The 20188-nt window shown below is 41.7% G+C and overlaps 1 protein-coding gene across 1 annotated transcript in view; it reads right to left on the reverse strand.

The window, feature by feature from the left end:
* Nucleotides 1-20188, reverse strand: part of CFAP70 (cilia and flagella associated protein 70) — a 576575-nt gene that overhangs the window by 437240 nt on the left and 119147 nt on the right. The gene's annotated exons all lie outside the window — the stretch shown is intronic.

A 20188-nucleotide genomic window follows, 5' to 3' on the forward strand; every position in this document is an offset into this window, starting at 1 on the left:
ATATATAATCCAGCATTGTCATATACACACAAGAAATTAAAAAAGAAAGAGAGAAGCACTGTTACCAAGCTTCCGATATCCTAATATATGTCTGGATACATAAATAAACATTCTTTAATTACCACACACATATCCATATTGCCCAGAGATCTTTATAATCAGAGGCTATTCTCTGACACCCTCAGACCACCTTTATGTTGTTCCCTTCCACACAGACTTTTCTACATTCGATCTATCTCTACGTCAATTAACTTAATACATTTAAAACAGCTTGCACTAACCTTATCTACATCGGCCAACCTTCTGAAGGTAAGCATAGGGAGGGGGGAGGAGGTGGGGGGAAGGGGGGAGGAAAGAAAAAATAAAAAATAAAAAATAAAATAAAAAAAATAATGGATTTATATATATTTATATACTAAGGTATCATTTGTCTTACCAAGTCTCATAATGTCTTAATCTATCCATTGCGCCGGCAAGATTTCTGCCACTACTAGGTTCAGAAAAGATACTGAACCCTGTAGAGGGTCGAGAAACTGGCGTTGTAGAGCTCTGGGCCAGGACTCAATATAATTTTTCCATTTATTAAAATACTTTCTATAATGTTTGTCTGTGTTTTTCAAGTCCTGCCTTTCAACTATCATTTGAAATTTTATATTATTTATAAGCTCATTCAGACTTGGCGCCTCTTTTTGTTTCCATTTCTTAAATATTAGGTTGCGGGCTGCCAAGATAACCAAATTTGTAAGATTTCTATCTCCTGAGTTCTCGGCCCGTTGGAGAAAAAATATCTGTATTGCTTCGAGTTTTACTTTAACATTTAAATATTTATTGAGCCAAAACTGAGTTCTCAGCCAATATTGATGTACTTTAGGACAGCTCCATAAACAATGCATCAGATTTGCATTAGCGTGATTACATTTATAACAATTAATCTGAGGGGCTCTAGCCCAACCACTAATTCTCTCTGGAGTTAAGTAAAAATTATTAATAAGTTTCGCCTGTGACTCTTGCCAACTGATTCTCTCGGTGGCTTCTTCTACCATTTTAATGCTATCCAAAATGTCTTCGCTTTGTAGAGAGGCAAAATATTTATGGAATTTTTCGGTGCTCTGATTAACATGTCTCTGTCCTAGCCTCTTCATTATATTCTGATACCATATAGCTATTGAGCGCACTCCCGCCCTATAAAGTTTTAAACTTGGATCAACAGCTGACTGACTCCAGTCCAAACCATGTTTCGCTATTTGTGCTTCTATATAATGTCGAACTTGTAAGTATGTATAAAAGTGTTTAGCGGGGAGATTATAATCAGTCATCAGACTCTCAAAGGTCCGTATTATACCCTCCTGCCCCGTTCTCATTTGTGAGAAATATCTCAGGCCCCTTTCCTGCCATTCTCGAAATACCCTATTATGTAACCCTGGTGAGAAATCTACGCACCCAACAATAGGAAGCAACGCCAACACCTGATATTCTTGTCCCATTATATGACAATACTTTTGCCGTGCCCACACAATACTAGTGAATGTTACTAGATTAGCCACATTGCTTGGTAAGCGATTGTATGGGCAATGCAGTAATGCCTGCAGGTTAAACGGTTTCACTATTTCAGTTTCCAGCTTATAGTAAGCAGTCTATTCCAAATTTATTCAGTGTGACGTAATTATAATATCTGATATTGGGGAAAGCAAGTCCGCCAAATTGTTTTGTATAGCTTAACTTTTCTATGGAAATGCGCGCCTTCCGCTTGCCCCAAATAAAAAGTGAGCATGCTCTATTGTATCTATCTATATCTTTCTTTCTGATCACTAAGGGTAGATTTTGAAGCAGGAATAACACTTTGGGGAAAAAAATCGTTTTTATCAATATAATCCGGACAGATAATGACAAATATTACATGTTCCATCTTCCTAAATCTGTTTGGATATTATCAAATAAGTCTTTATAGTTCAGCTGGTACCACTCACCCCAATTCCTCCCAATTTTAATCCCAAGATAGTTAATATATTGGACTTCTTTAAAGATTGTATTCTCACTCGCCTCGGTTTTATTTAACCATAATATTTCAGATTTTGCAGGATTTATTTTATAGCCTGTAAATGAGCTGAATTTTTCGATCATCAGCAAAAGTTGTGGGATGCAGGTAGCCGTATCTTGCAGAAAGAGTAAAATGTCATCCGCATATAGAGAAATCAGCATTTTTTGCGCTCCTATCTTTACCGGTTGTAATTCGTTTCTAATATATATTGTGAGGGGTTCTAACGCAATGTCGAACAGCAAGGGGGACAGAGGACACCCCTGGCGTGTGCCTTTTTCAAGAACTATCGGATTGGATAATTCCCCGTTTATTAATAATTGTGACTTAGGTTTCTTGTAAATCAGTTCAATCAGGTCAAGCAGGCAGCCGGAGAAACCAAACTTCTCGAGAGACACAAACAGATGATCCCACACGATGGAGTCAAACGCCTTTTCGGAATCTATTGTCACTAATGCAATATCTTGATCCATCTGACTCTTTCTCTTCCCTCCGGCGTCCTGCTTGACCCGAAAAAAATGATCCACCATTGTTAACACCCTTCTCATATTGCGTGCAGAATTTCTCCCTGGTATAAATCCAGCCTGATCTGAGTGGATCAGATCCGATATTATTTTTTTTAATCTGTCAGCTATCAGGGACATTCATATCTTATAGTCTTGATTTAATAATGAGATGGGACGGTATGAGGACAAATTCGACGCATCTTTCCCTTTCTTAAAAATTAATGAAATAATTGCATCCGAGAAATACGGAGAGTTCATATCTTTTTTAAGGTAATAGTCATTGTATAGCTTAGTGAGAGTCCCTACTATTATTTCTGAGGTCATTTTATAGAATTCGGCAGTAAGACCGTCTGGTCCAGGGACTTTACCTGCTTTAGCTTTTTTAATTGTTCTCAGCACCTCCGCTTCCGTAATTGGTGCATTAACCTGCTGCAATGCCTCCGACGAGATTCTAGGAATATTTACCTGGTCCCAGAATTGTTCTTTACCTGCCCTATTTATATGTTCCTTCGAATATAGTTTTTGATAATACTTAAAAAATACCTCTTTGATTTCTGTTGGATTGGTGTATACTCTCTCGCCTTCTTTAATTACTGAAATTATATTGCGCTTTTTGCGAAAGTTCGTAATCTTAGCCAGATGTTTTGCCGATACACCCTGGAGTCCTTGAAATCTAGCCCTGCACTTCGCCTCTTTATTCGCCCATTTTTCTTTCAAAAATTGTTCCCTCTCTGCTTTCGATCTGGAATATTTTTCCCACAAACCGGTGTTAGGATTGTTTAGGTATTTCTCATATGCGTTTCTTACCTGATTAGCTAGCTGAATCTCTCTAGCCTTATTTTTCCGATTCAGATTAACCATATATGCCTCGCCGCGGATGACCGCTTTCCCTGCCTCCCACAAAATTTCCGATTTGTCTATATAGTCCCTGTTAAGTGAGATATATTCTTTCCACTTATTCGAAACCCAATTAATAAACTTTGGATTATTGGACATATAATTGGGAAATCTAAATGTATTCAAATTAGGGTGCGATCTGCATGCTGGTAGAATCTTTAAACTAATTATTGCATGATCCGATAAAAGTATCTCTTCTATTTGTGTCTCAATCTCATATTTTAATACTGTTCATCTATTAAAAACATATCGATTCTCGAAAAGTTCCTATGTGCCTTGGATTCGCACGTATAAGACCGCTCATCTGGGTGCTGTAAGCGCCAGATATCATTAACTTTGATCGTTTTTACAAAATTTCGGAAGAATTTTGCTTCCCTATGATATGCCTACCTACGTCTTACCTTAAGCCTGTCACTGTCTGGATATAATGTTATATTCATATCCCCCGCTATAATCAAATTCTGACCCAGATACGGTGTTAACTCCTTTTTGATCAAGTGCCAGAACTTTACTTCAAACACGTTGGGCGCGTATATATTACACAGGGTCCAGATGCTGTCATCTATTTTTACTTGCATAATAATAAATCTCCCCTGGGGGTCAAGCTTTAATTTTAATATCTCATATTCTAAACTCCTATTAAAGAGTATAGCTACCCCGCATTTGCGCGACTAACATGGAGTTGCAATGACTTCTGCAAGCCAATTAGTTTTTAGCTTCTCTATTTCAGTGGCTTTCAAATGTAGTTCTTGCAGAAATATAATGTCTGGCTTCTGTTTTTTCAGTAATTTTAAAATATTTTTCCGCTTAATGGGGGAGGTTATCCCTCCCACATTCCATGACACAAAATTGAGTAACACACTCATCTTCTACTAATTATAGCCAGCTTTTATGACAAGAGATACCCCACACGGGAAAGAAAAAATGAAAAGGCCCCCCTCCCCCCCCCCCCATTCCATCAATCCCAAACCTATTTGGGAAACCATTTCTCTGCTCCATCCTATGCTGTTTTAAGATCTTGTCTGCAACCCATAATCTCTCCGAGGACTTCATAGTTCTATGTTGTTCTCAGTACAGAAAGCTTTCGCTTCCTCCACCGAGTTGAGCGCTATGACACCGTCCATGCCCAGGACCGTTATTTTTGCTGGGTATCTCATCGTAGCTTTAAACCCTGCTTTAATCAGCCCTGTGCAGAACGGTGCCATAGCGCGCCTTTTAACCGATGTCTCCAAGGAGAAATCCTGGAATATCAGGATTTGTTTAGCGACTATTAGGAGCGTTTTTGCTTTTCTGTAATGATACATTATATTCACCTTATACTGAAAATTCAGGTATTTTATCAAGAGCATTCTTGGTCTTGTGTTACTCTCTCTGGGTTGCCTTAAAGGGCCAATCCTGTGTGCTCTTTCCACCTGCAATGCCCCATTTGCGATTTGCATCCCTAGTAAGTTGGGCAATGTCACAGAACCGAAGGTCAATAGATCTTCATACCCTTTTGTTTCAGGCAGTCCCACTATACGTATGTTACTACGTCGCGACCTGTCTTCCAGGTCTTCTATCTTCAACTGTAATGTGTTAATTTTATCTGCGTGTCTAGTCACCGTTAGGTCCTGTACATTTGCTTTATCCTCCAAATCTGACACCCTATTTTCTACCTCCGTTATCCTGATTGAGAATTGTCTAATTTCATTAGATAAATCAGAGATCTCCTTTTTGACAATCTCAAATTGCGGTAAAATAAGATCAGCCAATTGATTTGTTGTAAGCTGTATGTCTAAATTTCTATCTGGGCTATGTATATTGGATTCTGTGCTAGTTTCATATTGTGCTTTCTGTCTTTTGTCTCTTTTTAATGGCATTGCTGGTGATTTATTTTTCACGTTTGTAACGTATTTTTCCATGTGTACTTATCCGTTGCCCTTTGCGGGTCCCTTTCCTCTCTAGCCACTTGTCTCCCTGGCCTTTCTCCTACACCTTTTTCCCTTCTTTCCTTAAGGGTGCTAAAAACTTAGTACCTAGCTAGTATTGCACTTTTCCACTGCAAGTATAATAATCAGTGAGCTATTTAGAAAACTGTGTTTCCCTTAGCCTATCGGTAAATCCTAGTGGCCTTTTTCTAGTCTAATTTAAACCCTCAGCCTATGAGAGAGATCTGCTAGTATTTATGCCTCTATCAATTATTCTTTTGTGATTAACAATACTAGAGCAATGTTTACTCCAAATTTAACTTTGATTCAATAATCTGAGAAAGTGTTTAAGAAAAATGTTTGAGCTTCTCTGTGTATACCACGCTATATTTTTCATCAAATAGCGTTGTACACGATGTCAGTTAAATTATGTTTGTAGTCTAAGCCTTGAAAGATACTTGCGCTAAAATTATATATATAGCCGTTGCAACTTCTGCTTACCAGCTACCTACGCAATATTAATACACAATTACCCCTAAACGACAGCCTATATCCTATTAAGGCTTACGTCTTTAGGAGTTTCTGCCTAATATCCTTCATTGGGTATGCTTTCTACTGGACCTAAAAAAAGTCTCCAGTTCAAATAAAATCACACACAGAAATAACAATAGTGCAAAAAGTCATACCGCTATTAGCATAGGTTAAGCATGCCTATCCCTCTGGCATACATACGATGGTACATAAACTGTCTACTATCCACTTATACCACAAAATGAAACAGTGTTCTTCTAATCACATATCTTCACTGATCAGAGAGAAATTTTCCAGCTGTGTATAGCGCAAAAAGAGAAAAAAAAAAAAGATAATAAATTTTGCACATACAAAAAAATCTTGCGCTGCAAAATTACTACTTCCTGATCATTGTACTTCTATTATATGTACAGGAACAACAGGAAAGTACCTCTGCCTTGAGTATGAAAAGTTTGTCAATATTCACTAACTATATCCAAATGCAGCTTACAATGTTTGGCATTGACAGATTGTAATCCTACTTTAAATGCACTTCTGCTATACAGCGATAAATAAATACTGTCTCTGATCCTGGTGAGTCCAGAGTGTTTAGGTTTCACCAACTGTGGGACAGTTTTTAATTCAACCATCTACTGGAGCGCCTTATATTGTTCAATAATCTCTTTGTACCACAGGTCTTGTCTGTCCCAAAAACACCAACCAGTCTACAATATGTTTCCTTATCGCCCCTGGATAGGGCTCGGCACCTGACAATAACAGTCCGGAATAAATCTCTTACTTCAGGTGCACAGACACTGTATCCTCCTTCTGTACAGGCCCTGCTCCAGTGAACTCAGGGTAAATAGCCGTGATTCTCCGGCCGCTGTATTCAGATAATGTAACTTATATGGCTGATACAGCTAGGCGTAGCCGCCACTTTCCGTCTCTCTGTGGTTGCCTCTATTTACTTATACACCAAACAAGCAGTTTTACCCACTCTTGCCCTGTTTATTTTGACACGAAGGGCTTTGTTACTATTCACTTTCTGACCAATTTACCCATGAGCCTCCTGAGCTGAAGTGAGAGGAGCCCTACCGTTACAGCTTGAGCATATCAATATCAGATACATTTACTTAGCCCCCCACTTCTTCACGGCCGTTTATTGCATCCTTTATCCAGTACCTACCCCTCCCAGAGGGGCCTCCGCCTTTTATTCTTCGGTCTGTCCGCTTTCGTCTAAGCAGTACGTTTGTATCCTCCGCCCTCATGCAGCAGCTCCTTGCGCTGTATCGGACTCACCGGTGTGACGTCATCTGTCTAGGCCGTCTTTCAGAGGGGGGGGTGCCGATACCGCTGTTTACTGATATTTCCCACGTAACAACGTATTCTTCCAGATCGGTAAATGTTCTTTATCGGCCACTAGCCACTGTATACGGTAGGGCATCAACTTTCCCAGACACTCTCCCGAAAAGGTCCTTCGTCCACAGCTCCGATATCAGGTTCCCTGCCCTGGGTACGGCCTGGATGTCCCAGCTGGCTGAAAAAAGTCAAACTTGTCCCATTACATCGAGTAGGGTCTGTCTTTTTTCTGCAGCACTGATGTGCCCGATAGCAGGCAACCTGCCTTGCAGGCTTCTTCAGACTTCTCCGGTCAGCTCTGAATTAGCGGCTGTGTCCAATCAACCTTTACAGGAGTATACGGACTTCCTTACGCCACCCTTCTTCCCCCCAGGCTGGGTGTAGCACTTTCCCCAGCAATAGGGCTCCGTGGCTGGGTGTATGTTGTTAGTTAGCTCCACATGCAGAAGAGCTCAGCGCGAGTTCACCTTCCTCAACGCTCCTCCCACAGGAAGTCCAGATCTGGCATGTTAGTGATATTTTAGATTGAGTTTCATTCATCAGTTTTAATGACGTTGTGCTATAACTTACTTTTTAACATAGATTTGAAATTGAAATACCCCAACCACTACAAAAGTAATTTTTTCTGTGAGCTAATGGTCGAATTGTTGTCCAATCAGCACTCTAGCTACAACAAAAGTGCCATATGGGGAGAAAGCTGATTGGACAACATTTCAAACCATTAGCTCACAGGAAAATTTACTTTTTAAGTGGGCGGCGGAGAGCGGGTAATCTGAATTTCATATATATATTAAAAAGTAAGTTATAGCGCATCTTCATTACAACTGATGAATGAAACTCAATCTAAAATATCACTAACATTCACGATCTGATTTTAAAAAGGGGAGAGTTTACCATCACTTTAATATCTAAACTTTTATAATAGCTTTACTTTCAATTTAACCAGCCTTCACTTTACTGGTAAATCAGATAAAATCTACATTGTAGTCACTCATGATAAACTTCATGATATAGAGTTTTGGGCAAGAATATTTTTTGTGAAACCTCCTTTCATATGCAGTTTATTGCTAAAAACTGAGAAAATCGTTTTTCACAGAAAGAGAAGTGAAATTAATATAGTTGCTTCTATGGGGGTTAATTGCAACGTCTGGATAATTTAAAATGAGCCATTCCAATGTAAAAAAGTTTTTATTTTCAAAGAAAATTTCCTTCTTTTTCTATGCACCTCCTTAAAAGGATTTAACATGTAATCAAAGTGGCACAAGGCTACGGCCTGAGATTGGGGGATAATCCTATGGTAACCAGTTGTATTATCATCTGAAATGGCACAAGAGCATAGCTTTAACTTTATTATTATTATTATTATTGGTTATTTGTAGAGCACCAACAGATACCGCAGCGCTATAAACAAATGCGGAGTATAACAAAACAATTATAGGGATAAAATGGGTAGAGGGCCCTGCCAAGAGTTGCACTGTTGTAGTCAGCTCTTAAGAAGGTGATCTACAAACAGCTGGACTCTTAGGCTTACATGCTAAGGGGGTTCAGCGGATAGCAATGGAGGAGAGGAACTGGTATAAAGTAAGGTTAGCGTAGGTTGTATGCATCCCTGAACAGTAAAGTCTTTAGGGAGTGCTTGAAGATTTCAAAACTAGGGGAGAGTCTTGTGGAGCAAGGCAGAGAGTTCCACAAGATGGGAGCCAGTCTGGAGAAGTCCTGTAAACGGGAGTGTGATGAGGTAACCAGAGAGGAGGAGAGTAGGAGATCATGAGCAGAGCGAAGGGGACGGGAGGGAGAGTATATGGAGAAAAGGTCTGAGATATAGGGGGGGAGCAGTGCAGTTGAGGGCTTTGTATGTCAAAGTGAGAATTTTGTGTTTGATCCTAGAGGCAAGAGGAAGTCAGTGAAGGGATTGGCAGAGAGGTGCAGCAGATGAAGAGCGACGTGTAAGGAAGATGAGTCTGGCAGAGACATTCATTATGGATTGTAAAGGAGCTAGGCGGCAGGTGGGGCGACCAGAGAGGACAGAGTTGCAGTAATCGAGGCGGGAAAGAATGAGAAAGTGGATTAAAATCTCAGTTGTGTCTTGTGTAAGGAAGTGTCTAATTTTAGAGATGTTTTTAAGGTGGAAGCGGCAGGCTTTAGCCAAGGACTGAATGTGAGGAGTGAAAGAAAGATCTGAGTCAAATGTAACTCTGAGACATCGGGCATGCAGGGAAGGGGTAATGTTGGAGTTGTCAACAGTTATAGAGAGATTGGGGGTGGAGATTTTGAAAGAAGGGGGGAAAATGAGGAGCTCAGTTTTGGAGAGATTTAGCTTGAGGTAGTGAGAGGACATCCAGGAAGAGATGTGAGAAAGACAGTTAGTGACATGGGTTAGCAAGGAAGGAGATAGGTCTGGTGCAGAAAAGTAGATTTGGGTGTCGTCGGCATACAATATTGGAAACCGTGGGACTTTATTAGGGAACCTAGTGATGACATGTAGATTGAGAAGAGAAGGGGACCGAGGACAGAGCCTTGTGGTACTCCGACAGAAAGTGGTGACTGGGCAGAGGAGGCCCCAGAGAAGGCTACACTAAAGTTCCGGTTTGACAGGTAGGAAGAGAGCCACGAAAGGGCTGTGTCACAGATGCCAAAGGATTGGAGGGTTTGGAGCAAAAGAGGGTGGTCAACAGTGTCAAAGGCTGCGGACAGATCAAGGAGGATAAGCAGAGAAAAATGGCCTTTTGATTTTGCTGTAAGTAGGTCGTTGATAACCTTAACAATTGCTGTCTCTGTGGAGTGATGGGGACGAAATCCAGATTGCAGTGGGTCAAGAAGGGAGTTTAACGTAAGGAAATGAGATAGGCGTGCATATACTAGTTTTTCGAGAAGCTTTGAGGCAAGAGGGAGGAGGGAAATAGGGCGATAGTTGGATGGGGAGGTAGGATCAAGGGAAGGTTTTTTGAGGATAGGTGAGACCAGTGCATGTTTCAGCGATGAGGGAAATATACTGGTGCTGAGAGAGAGGTTGAAAATGTGTGTTAGTATAGGGGTAAGAGTAGCAAAGAGGGAGGGGAGTAGCTGTGAGGGGATAGGGTCAAGGGAAAGGTAGTGAGGTGAGAGAGCAGTACAAGTGCCGAAACTTCTTCCTCTTGTTTAACTATGTATTTAATCATTTTGTAGGGGTTAAAAACAAAATGAAGGAATTTGTTAAAAAAATGCTCTAATAAAATATTTTGGGCTAGATTACAAATGGCTGGTTATTGCTACCGCAAGTTTGCGGTAGCAATTAGTGTTTAGAAAATTAACCAGAGATCGGATCTCTGGTTAATTTTCTAAAAGTGGCCCAAATGACATCAAAATAGAGGGCATTATAGTTTTTTTATTTAAAAAAATGTGGCATTTTGGGGCTTTAAAGTTGGTGGGAGTGGGGTGTTAGAAAAAAACGGCACTGAAAAGTGCCTTTACATTGCGGTCATTGCAGTAAATATATATATACTCATATATAAGTATATACTTATACATAAATATTTATGTGCTAATATGTGTATAAACACATATTAACACATAAATATATATGTATATCAGCATATACAGGTATACACCGCTCATACAGCCGGTTAGGGACCGGAGCCCCGATGAGTCCACGGATTTCATCCTTACTTGTGAGATACAATACCAAAGCTAGAGTACACGGATGATAAGGGAGGGACAAGACAGGAACCTAAACGGAAGGCACCACTGCTTGAAGAACATTTCTCCCAAAAACAGCCTCAGCCGAGGCAAAAGTATCAAATTTGTAAAATTTAGAAAAAGTATGAAGAGAGGACCAAGTTGCAACCTTGCAAATCTGTTCTACAGAAGCCTCATTTTTGAATGCCCATGAGGAAGCGACCGCTCTAGTGGAATGAGACGTAATTTTTTCAGGGGGCTGCTGTCCAGCAGAATCATATGCAAAACGGATGACACTCTTCAGCCAAAAAGAGAGGTAGCCGTAGCTTTCTGACCCTTACGTTTCCCAGAGAAAACGAGAAACAAAGAAGACGACTGCCGAAAGTCCTTAGTCGCTTGCAAATAAAACTTCAAATCACGGACCACGTCCAAATTGTGCAAAAGACGTTCCTTTTGAGAAGAAGGATTAGGACACAAGGAAGGAAGACAATCTCCTGATTAATGTTCCTGTCAGAAAACAACCTTAGGAAGAAAACCAAGTTTAGTACGTAAAACTACCTTATCTGAATGAAAAATAAGGTAAGGAGAATTATATTGCAAAGCCGAAAGCTCAGACACTCTTCGAGCTGAAGAAATGGCAACAAGAAATAGAACTTTCCAAGATAACAGCTTAATATCTAAGGAATGCATAGGCTCAAACGGAGCCCCTTGAAGAACTTTTAGAACCAAATTCAGACTCCATGGAGGAGCAATTGGTTTAAACACAGGCTTGATCCTGACCAAAGCCTGAGAAAAAGATTGAACATCTTGGACATCTGCTAGACGCTTGTGTAACAAAATGGATAAGGCAGAAATCTGACCCTTTAGGGAACTTGCCGATAAACCTTTCTCCAATCCTTATTGGAGAAAAGATAAAATCCTGGGAATCCTAACTCTACTCCATGAATAGCCCTTGGATTCACACCAATAAAGATATTTACGCCATATCTTATGGTAAATCTTTCTAGTTACCGGTTTACGTGCTTGAATTAAGGTTTCTATAACCGAATCAGAAAACCACCGCTTGGATAAGATTAAGCGTTCAATCTCCAAGCAGTCAGCTTCAGAGAAGCTAGATTTGGGTGACGGAAGGGTACTTGAATGAGAAGGTCCTTCCTCAAAGGAAGTCTCCAAGGTGGCAGAGATGACATGCCCACCAGATCGGCATACCAAATCCTGCGAGGCCACGCAGGAGCTATGAGGATCACTGATGCCTTCTCCTGTTTGATTCAAGCAATAACCCGAGGAAGGAGAGCAAACGGGGGTAATAGGTATGCTAGTCTGAAGGACCAAGGAACTGCCAAAGCATCTATCATTTCCGCCTGAGGGTCCCTGGACCTGGACCGTATCTCGGGAGCTTGGCATTCTGAAGAGATGCCATGAGATCTAACTCCAGCCGACCTCACTTGAGAATCAGTTTGGAGAACACTTCCGGATGGAGTTCCCACTCCCCCGGATGAAAAGTCTGTCTGCTCAGAAAATCCGCCTCCCAGTTGTCCACCCTTGAAAATCGCTCTCAGTTCCAGGATGTTTATAGGAAGAACAGACTCCGCCTGAGTCCACCGTCCCTGAGCCTTTAGGGAACCCCAGACAGCTCCCCACCCTAGAAGGCTGGCATCTGTTGTCACAATCACCCAGGATGGTCTGCGAAAGCATGCTCCCTGGGATAGATGATCCAGAGACAACCACTATTGAAGTGAGTCCCTTGTCTCCTGATCCAGGATTATTCGAGGAGACAAGTCTGCATAATCTCCATTCCACATCCTGAGCATGTTTAGCTAAAGAGGTCTGAGGTGAAATCGAGCAAACGGGATGATGTCCATTGCTGCCACCATCAGTCCGATTACTTCCATGCACTGGGCCACTGACGGTCCAGGATTGGACTGAAGGGCTAGACAGGTATCTAGAATCTTTGATTTCCTGACCTCTGTCAGAAAAATCATCATATATATAGAATCAATTATAGTTCCCAAGAAGGTCACCCTTGTCTTCGGGATTAAGGAACTCTTTTCCAGATTTACCTTCCATCCATGAGTTCTCAGGAAGGATAGTACTAAGTTGGTATGGGACTTTGCTTGTTGACAAGATGGTGTCTGGATTAGAATATTGTCCAGATAAGGCGCCACCGCAATGCCCTGCGGTCTTAGAACCGCCAGCAGAGACCCCAGAACCTTTGTGAAAATTCTGGGTGCCGTGGCCAGCCCGAAAGGAAAAGCCACAAACTGGAAATGATTGTCCAGAAAGGCGAACGTTAGGAACTTGTGATGATCTCTGTGAATAGGAACATGTAGATATGCATCCTTTAAGTCCACTGTCGTCATAAATTGACCCTCCTGGATCAATGGAAGAATGGAACGAATAGTTTCCATCTTGAAAGATGGAACTCTGAGAAACTTGTTCAGACTCTTTAGGTCCAGGATAGGTCTGAAAGTTCCCTCCTTTTTGGGAACTACAAACAGATTTGAATAAAAACCCTGCCTGTGTTCCTGCACAGGAACGGGACAAATTACAATCATGGTGGAGAGGTCTCTTACACAATGTAAGAACGCCTCTCTTTTTATCCGGTCTGCAGATAATCTTGAAAGAAGAAGCCTTCCCCGGAGGGGGGTAGTTTCTGAACTCCAGTTTGTATCCCTGAGATACTATCTCTATAGCCCAGGGATCCTGAACATCCCGCACCCAAGCCTGAATCACATGTCTGCCCCCTACCAGATCCGGTCCCGGATCGGGGGCAAACCCTTCATGCTGACATGGAATCAGCAGCGGGTTTCTTGGATTGTTTACCTTTGTTCCAAGAGTGGTTGGGTTTCCAAGTTGACTTGGATTGTGAATAGTTTCCTTCCTGTTTAGAGGAAGAAGAGAAAGAATTTCCCTTGAAATTTCGAAAGGAACGAAAATTACTCTGTCGTCCCTTCTGCTTATTTCTTTTGTCTTGAGGAAGGAAATGACCCTTGCCTCCCGTGATGTCAGAAATAATTTCCTTCAATCCAGGCCCAAACAAGGTCATTCCCCTGTAAGGAATAGCCAGGAGTTTGGATTTGGATGATACATCCGCAGACCAAGGCTTCAACCATAAGGCTCTGCGGGCTAGAATAGAAAAACCTGAACTTTTAGCTGCCAATTTAGTAATTTGCAGGGAAGCATCTGTTATGAAAGAGTTTGCTAATTTCAGAGCTTTAATCCGATCCTGGATTTCTTCTAAGGAAGTCTCAGTCTTATAAGATTCCGCAAGAGCATCAAACCAATAAGCTGCCGCACTGGTGACCGTAACAATGCATGCAGCAGGTTGTAACAGCAAACCCTGGTGAACATAGATCTTTTTCAGTAGTCCCTCCAACTTCTTATCCATGGGGTCCTTGAAAGCACAACTATCCTCAATAGGGATAGTAGTTCGTTTGGCCAAGGTGGAAATAGCCCCCTCCACCTTAGGAACCATTTGCCAAGTTTCCTTGACAGTGTCCGCTATAGGGAACATTTTCTTGAAAATAGGAGAAGGAGAGAAGGGAATAACAGGTCTCTCCCATTGCTTAGAAATAATCTCTGAAGCTCCCTTGGGAACTGGAAAAAACCTCTGAGTAAGAAGGAAGTATCTGTCTAACTTACTCAATTTCCCAGGAACTACCACTCCTGCGGAATCACAGTCATCCAAAGTTACTAAAACCTCCCTGAGTAACAGGCGGAGGTCTTCTAGTTTAAACCTGAAAGAAACAACTTCTGAATCAGTCAAAGGTAAGGAACTCCCTGAGTCTGAAATTTCACCTTCCGATAGAACCTCCATACCCTCCATCTCTGAGCCCTGGGAGGGTATGTCCGAGGTTGCCACCATAGCATCAGAAACTTCATTGACCGCATAGTTGTCCTTCCTTTTACGTTTGCCTTGAAGTATAGGAAAGGCAGAAAACGCCTCAGAAAGAGTAGAAGACATAACTGCAGCAATGTCCCTTAATGTCACTGCAGCAGAAACTTGAGACGAAGTACAGGGCACTGCTTGTGCGGGCGTTAAGGGTTGGGACGCTTGGGGAGAAAGCTTTGGCATACTCTGTCTCTCATTGTTAGACTCCTGAGAGGCATCTGCCATTGACAAATTTTTATCATGAAAATGTTTTTCTTTATAGCTTAGCGCCCTCTCAATACATGAGGGACAAAAAGGAACAGGAGGTTCCACATTGGCATCCAAACACAATGCACAAGTAACGTTTTCTAAGTCCATACTATAGACCAGGCAAGAAAATGAAATAAACAAACATTTAGAAATTGGCCTCTAAATTTATACTGTGCCTTTAAATTATACTGGCCCTTTAAATTTACAACTCAGAACTCTCTTACTATATGAGAGAAAGAGTGATGCAAAACGAAGTACTAAGATTAGAAATAATACTGTGCCTTTAAGTCGTAAATGAAGTTATTTTACTGTGCTGAACAAAAATGGAAAATGATGCTTACCTGATAAATTTGTTTCTTTTACGATACGATGAGTCCACGGATTTCATCCTTACTTATGGGATATCGCCTCCTGGTCAGCAAGAGGAGGCAAAGAGCACCACAGCAGAGCTGTATATATAGCTCCTCCCTTCCCTCCCCCTCCAGTCATTCGACCGAAGTTAGGAAGAGAAAGGAAAAGCCAAAGTGCAGAGGTGACTGAAGTTTAATAAAAAATAAAAGACCCGTCATACAAAAAACAGGGTGGGCCGTGGACTCATCATATCGTAAAAGAAACAAATTTATCAGGTAAGCATAAATTTCCATTTTCTTTTACAAGATACGATGAGTCCACAAATTTCATCCTTACTTATGGGATACAATACCAAAGCTACAGGACACGGATGAAAGGGAGGGACAAGACAGGGAACCTAAACGGAAGGCACCACTGCTTGAAGAACTTTTCTCCCAAAAAAAGCCTCAGATGAGGCAAAAGTATTGAATTTGTAAAATTCGGAAAAAATAAGAAAGCCAACCAAGTCGCAGCTTAGCAAAGCTGTTCAACAGAAGCATCATTTTTGAATACCCAAAAGGAATCCACAGCCGTAGGGGAATGAGCCATAATTCGATCAGGAGGCTGCTGTCCAGCAGTCTCATAGGCAAAACGGATGATACTCCTCAGCCAAAATAAGAGAGGTAGCCATAGCTGTCAGACCCCTATGCTTCCCAGAAAAACATAACAAACGGGAAAGACGATTGACGAAAATCCGAAGTTGCCTGTAAGAAAAACGTTAAGGTACGGATCACGTCCAAATTATGTAACAGTCGCTCCTTCTTAGAGGAAGGAGTAGGACACAAGTAAGGAACAACAATTCCCTGAATAATATTTGTATTCAAAACCACTTTAGGAAGGAAACCTAGACTGGTACGTAACACCACCTTATCAGAATGGAGAATAAGATAAGGAGAATCCCATTGTAATGCTGAAAGTTCAGATACTCTTCGAGCAGAAGAAATAGCAACCAAAAAGAAACTTTCCAAGATAATAACATTATATCTATGGAATCCATAGCTTCCAACGGAACCCCCAGAAGAACCAAATTCAAAACCCAAGGAGGAGCAATTGGTCTAAACACAGGCCTGATTCTAGTCAGAGCCTGACAAAAAGATTGAGCATCTGAACCATCTGCCAGACGCTTGTGTAACAAAATAGACAAAGCAGAAATCTTTCCTTTTAAGGAACTTGCTGACAACCCTTTCTCCAAACCGTCTTGGAGAAAAGACAAAATCCTGGGAATCCTAACCCTACTCCATGAGTAGCCCTTGGATTTGCACCAATAAAGATATTTACGCCATATCTTATGGGAAATCTTTCTATTAACAGGCTTACGCGCCTGAATCAAAGTATCTATTACCGAATCAGAAAACCAGCCAAGGACTGAATGTGAGGAGTGAAAGAAAGATCTGAGTCAAATGTGACTCCGAGACATCGGGCATGCAGGGAAGGGGTAATGATGGAGTTGTCAACAGTTATAGAGAGATTGGGGGTGGAGATTTTGGAAGAAGGGGGGAAAATGAGGAGCTCAGTTTTGGAGAGATTTAGCTTGAGGTAGTGAGAGGACATCCAGGAAGAGATGTGAGAAAGACAGTTAGTGACATGGGTTAGCAAGGAAGGAGATAGGTCTGGTGCAGAAAAGTAGATTTGGGTGTCGTCGGCATACAATATTGGAAACCGTGGGACTTTATTAGGGAACCTAGTGATGACATGTAGATTGAGAAGAGAAGGGGACCGAGGACAGAGCCTTGTGGTACTCCGACAGAAAGTGGTGACTGGGCAGAGGAGGCCCCAGAGAAGGCTACACTAAAGTTACGGTTTGACAGGTAGGAAGAGAGCCACGAAAGGGCTGTGTCACAGATGCCAAAGGATTGGAGGGTTTGGAGAAAAAGAGGGTGGTCAACAGTGTCAAAGGCTGCGGACAGATCAAGGAGGATAAGCAGAGAAAAATGGCCTTTTGATTTTGCTGTAAGTAGGTCGTTGATAACCTTAACAATTGCTGTCTCTGTGGAGTGATGGGGACGAAATCCAGATTGCAGTGGGTCAAGAAGGGAGTTTAACGTAAGGAAATGAGATAGGCGTGCATATACTAGTTTTTCGAGAAGCTTTGAGGCAAGAGGGAGGAGGGAAATAGGGCGATAGTTGGATGGGGAGGTAGGATCAAGGGAAGGTTTTTTGAGGATAGGTGAGACCAGTGCATGTTTCAGCGATGAGGGAAATATACTGGTGCTGAGAGAGAGGTTGAAAATGTGTGTTAGTATAGGGGTAAGAGTAGCAAAGAGGGAGGGGAGTAGCTGTGAGGGGATAGGGTCAAGGGAAAGGTAGTGAGGTGAGAGAGCAGTATAAGTGCCGAAACTTCTTCCTCTTGTTTAACTATGTATTTAATCATTTTGTAGGGGTTAAAAACAAAATGAAGGAATTTGTTAAAAAAATGCTCTAATAAAATATTTTGGGCTAGATTACAAATGGCTGGTTATTGCTACCGCAAGTTTGCGGTAGCAATTAGTGCTTAGAAAATTAACCAGAGATCGGATCTCTGGTTAATTTTCTAAAAGTGGCCCAAATGACATCAAAATAGAGGGCATTATAGTTTTTTTATTTAAAAAAATGTGGCATTTTGGGGCTTTAAAGTTGGTGGGAGTGGGGTGTTAGAAAAAAACGGCACTGAAAAGTGCCTTTACATTGCGGTCATTGCAGTAAATATATATATACTCATATATAAGTATATACTTATATACATAAATATTTATGTGCTAATATGTGTATAAACACATATTAACACATAAATATATATGTATATCAGCATATACAGGTATACACCGCTCATACAGCCGGTTAGGGACCGGAGCCACGATGAGTCCACGGATTTCATCCTTACTTGTGAGATACAATACCAAAGCTAGAGTACACGGATGATAAGGGAGGGACAGGACAGGAACCTAACTGGAAGGCACCGCTGCTTGAAGAACATTTCTCCCAAAAACAGCCTCAGCCGAGGCAAAAGTATCAAATTTGTAAAATTTAGAAAAAGTATGAAGAGAGGACCAAGTTGCAACCTTGCAAATCTGTTCTACAGAAGCCTCATTTTTGAATGCCCATGAGGAAGCGACCGCTCTAGTGGAATGAGCTGTAATTTTTTCAGGGGGCTGCTGTCCAGCAGAATCATATGCAAAACGGATGACACTCTTCAGCCAAAAAGAGAGGTAGCCGTAGCTTTCTGACCCTTACGTTTCCCAGAGAAAACGAGAAACAAAGAAGACGACTGCCGAAAGTCCTTAGTCGCTTGCAAATAAAACTTCAAAGCACGGACCACGTCCAAATTGTGCAAAAGACGTTCCTTTTGAGAAGAAGGATTAGGACACAAGGAAGGAAGACAATCTCCTGATTAATGTTACTGTCAGAAAACAACCTTAGGAAGAAAACCAAGTTTAGTACGTAAAACTACCTTATCTGAATGAAAAATAAGGTAAGGAGAATTATATTGCAAAGCCGAAAGCTCAGACACTCTTCGAGCTGAAGAAATGGCAACAAGAAATAGAACTTTCCAAGATAACAGCTTAATATCTAAGGAATGCATAGGCTCAAACGGAGCCCCTTGAAGAACTTTTAGAACCAAATTCAGACTCCATGGAGGAGCAATTGGTTTAAACACAGGCTTGATCCTGACCAAAGCCTGAGAAAAAGATTGAACATCTTGGACATCTGCTAGACGCTTGTGTAACAAAATGGATAAGGCAGAAATCTGACCCTTTAGGGAACTTGCCGATAAACCTTTCTCCAATCCTTATTGGAGAAAAGATAAAATCCTGGGAATCCTAACTCTACTCCATGAATAGCCCTTGGATTCACACCAATAAAGATATTTATGTCATATCTTATGGTAAATCTTTCTAGTTACCGGTTTACGTGCTTGAATTAAGGTTTCTATAACCGAATCAGAAAACCACCGCTTGGATAAGATTAAGCGTTCAATCTCCAAGCAGTCAGCTTCAGAGAAGCTAGATTTGGGTGACGGAAGGGTACTTGAATGAGAAGGTCCTTCCTCAAAGGAAGTCTCCAAGGTGGCAGAGATGACATGCCCACCAGATCGGCATACCAAATCCTGCGAGGCCACGCAGGAGCTATGAGGATCACTGATGCCTTCTCCTGTTTGATTCAAGCAATAACCCGAGGAAGGAGAGCAAACGGGGGTAATAGGTATGCTAGTCTGAAGGACCAAGGAACTGCCAAAGCATCTATCATTTCCGCCTGAGGGTCCCTGGACCTGGACCCGTATCTCGGGAGCTTGGCATTCTGAAGAGATGCCATGAGATCTAACTCCAGCCGACCTCACTTGAGAATCAGTTTGGAGAACACTTCCGGATGGAGTTCCCACTCCCCCGGATGAAAAGTCTGTCTGCTCAGAAAATCCGCCTCCCAGTTGTCCACCCTTGAAAATCGCTCTCAGTTCCAGGATGTTTATAGGAAGAACAGACTCCGCCTGAGTCCACCGTCCCTGAGCCTTTAGGGAACCCCAGACTGCTCCCCACCCTAGAAGGCTGGCATCTGTTGTCACAATCACCCAGGATGGTCTGCGAAAGCATGTTCCCTGGGATAGATGATCCAGAGACAACCACCATTGAAGTGAGTCCCTTGTCTCCTGATCCAGGATTATTCGAGGAGACAAGTCTGCATAATCTCCATTCCACATCCTGAGCATGTTTAGCTACAGAGGTCTGAGGTGAAATCGAGCAAACGGGATGATGTCCATTGCTGCCACCATCAGTCCGATTACTTCCATGCACTGGGCCACTGACGGTCCAGGATT

This window comes from Bombina bombina, chromosome 11 (assembly GCF_027579735.1).
Source record: "Bombina bombina isolate aBomBom1 chromosome 11, aBomBom1.pri, whole genome shotgun sequence".
Lineage (NCBI taxonomy): Eukaryota > Metazoa > Chordata > Amphibia > Anura > Bombinatoridae > Bombina > Bombina bombina.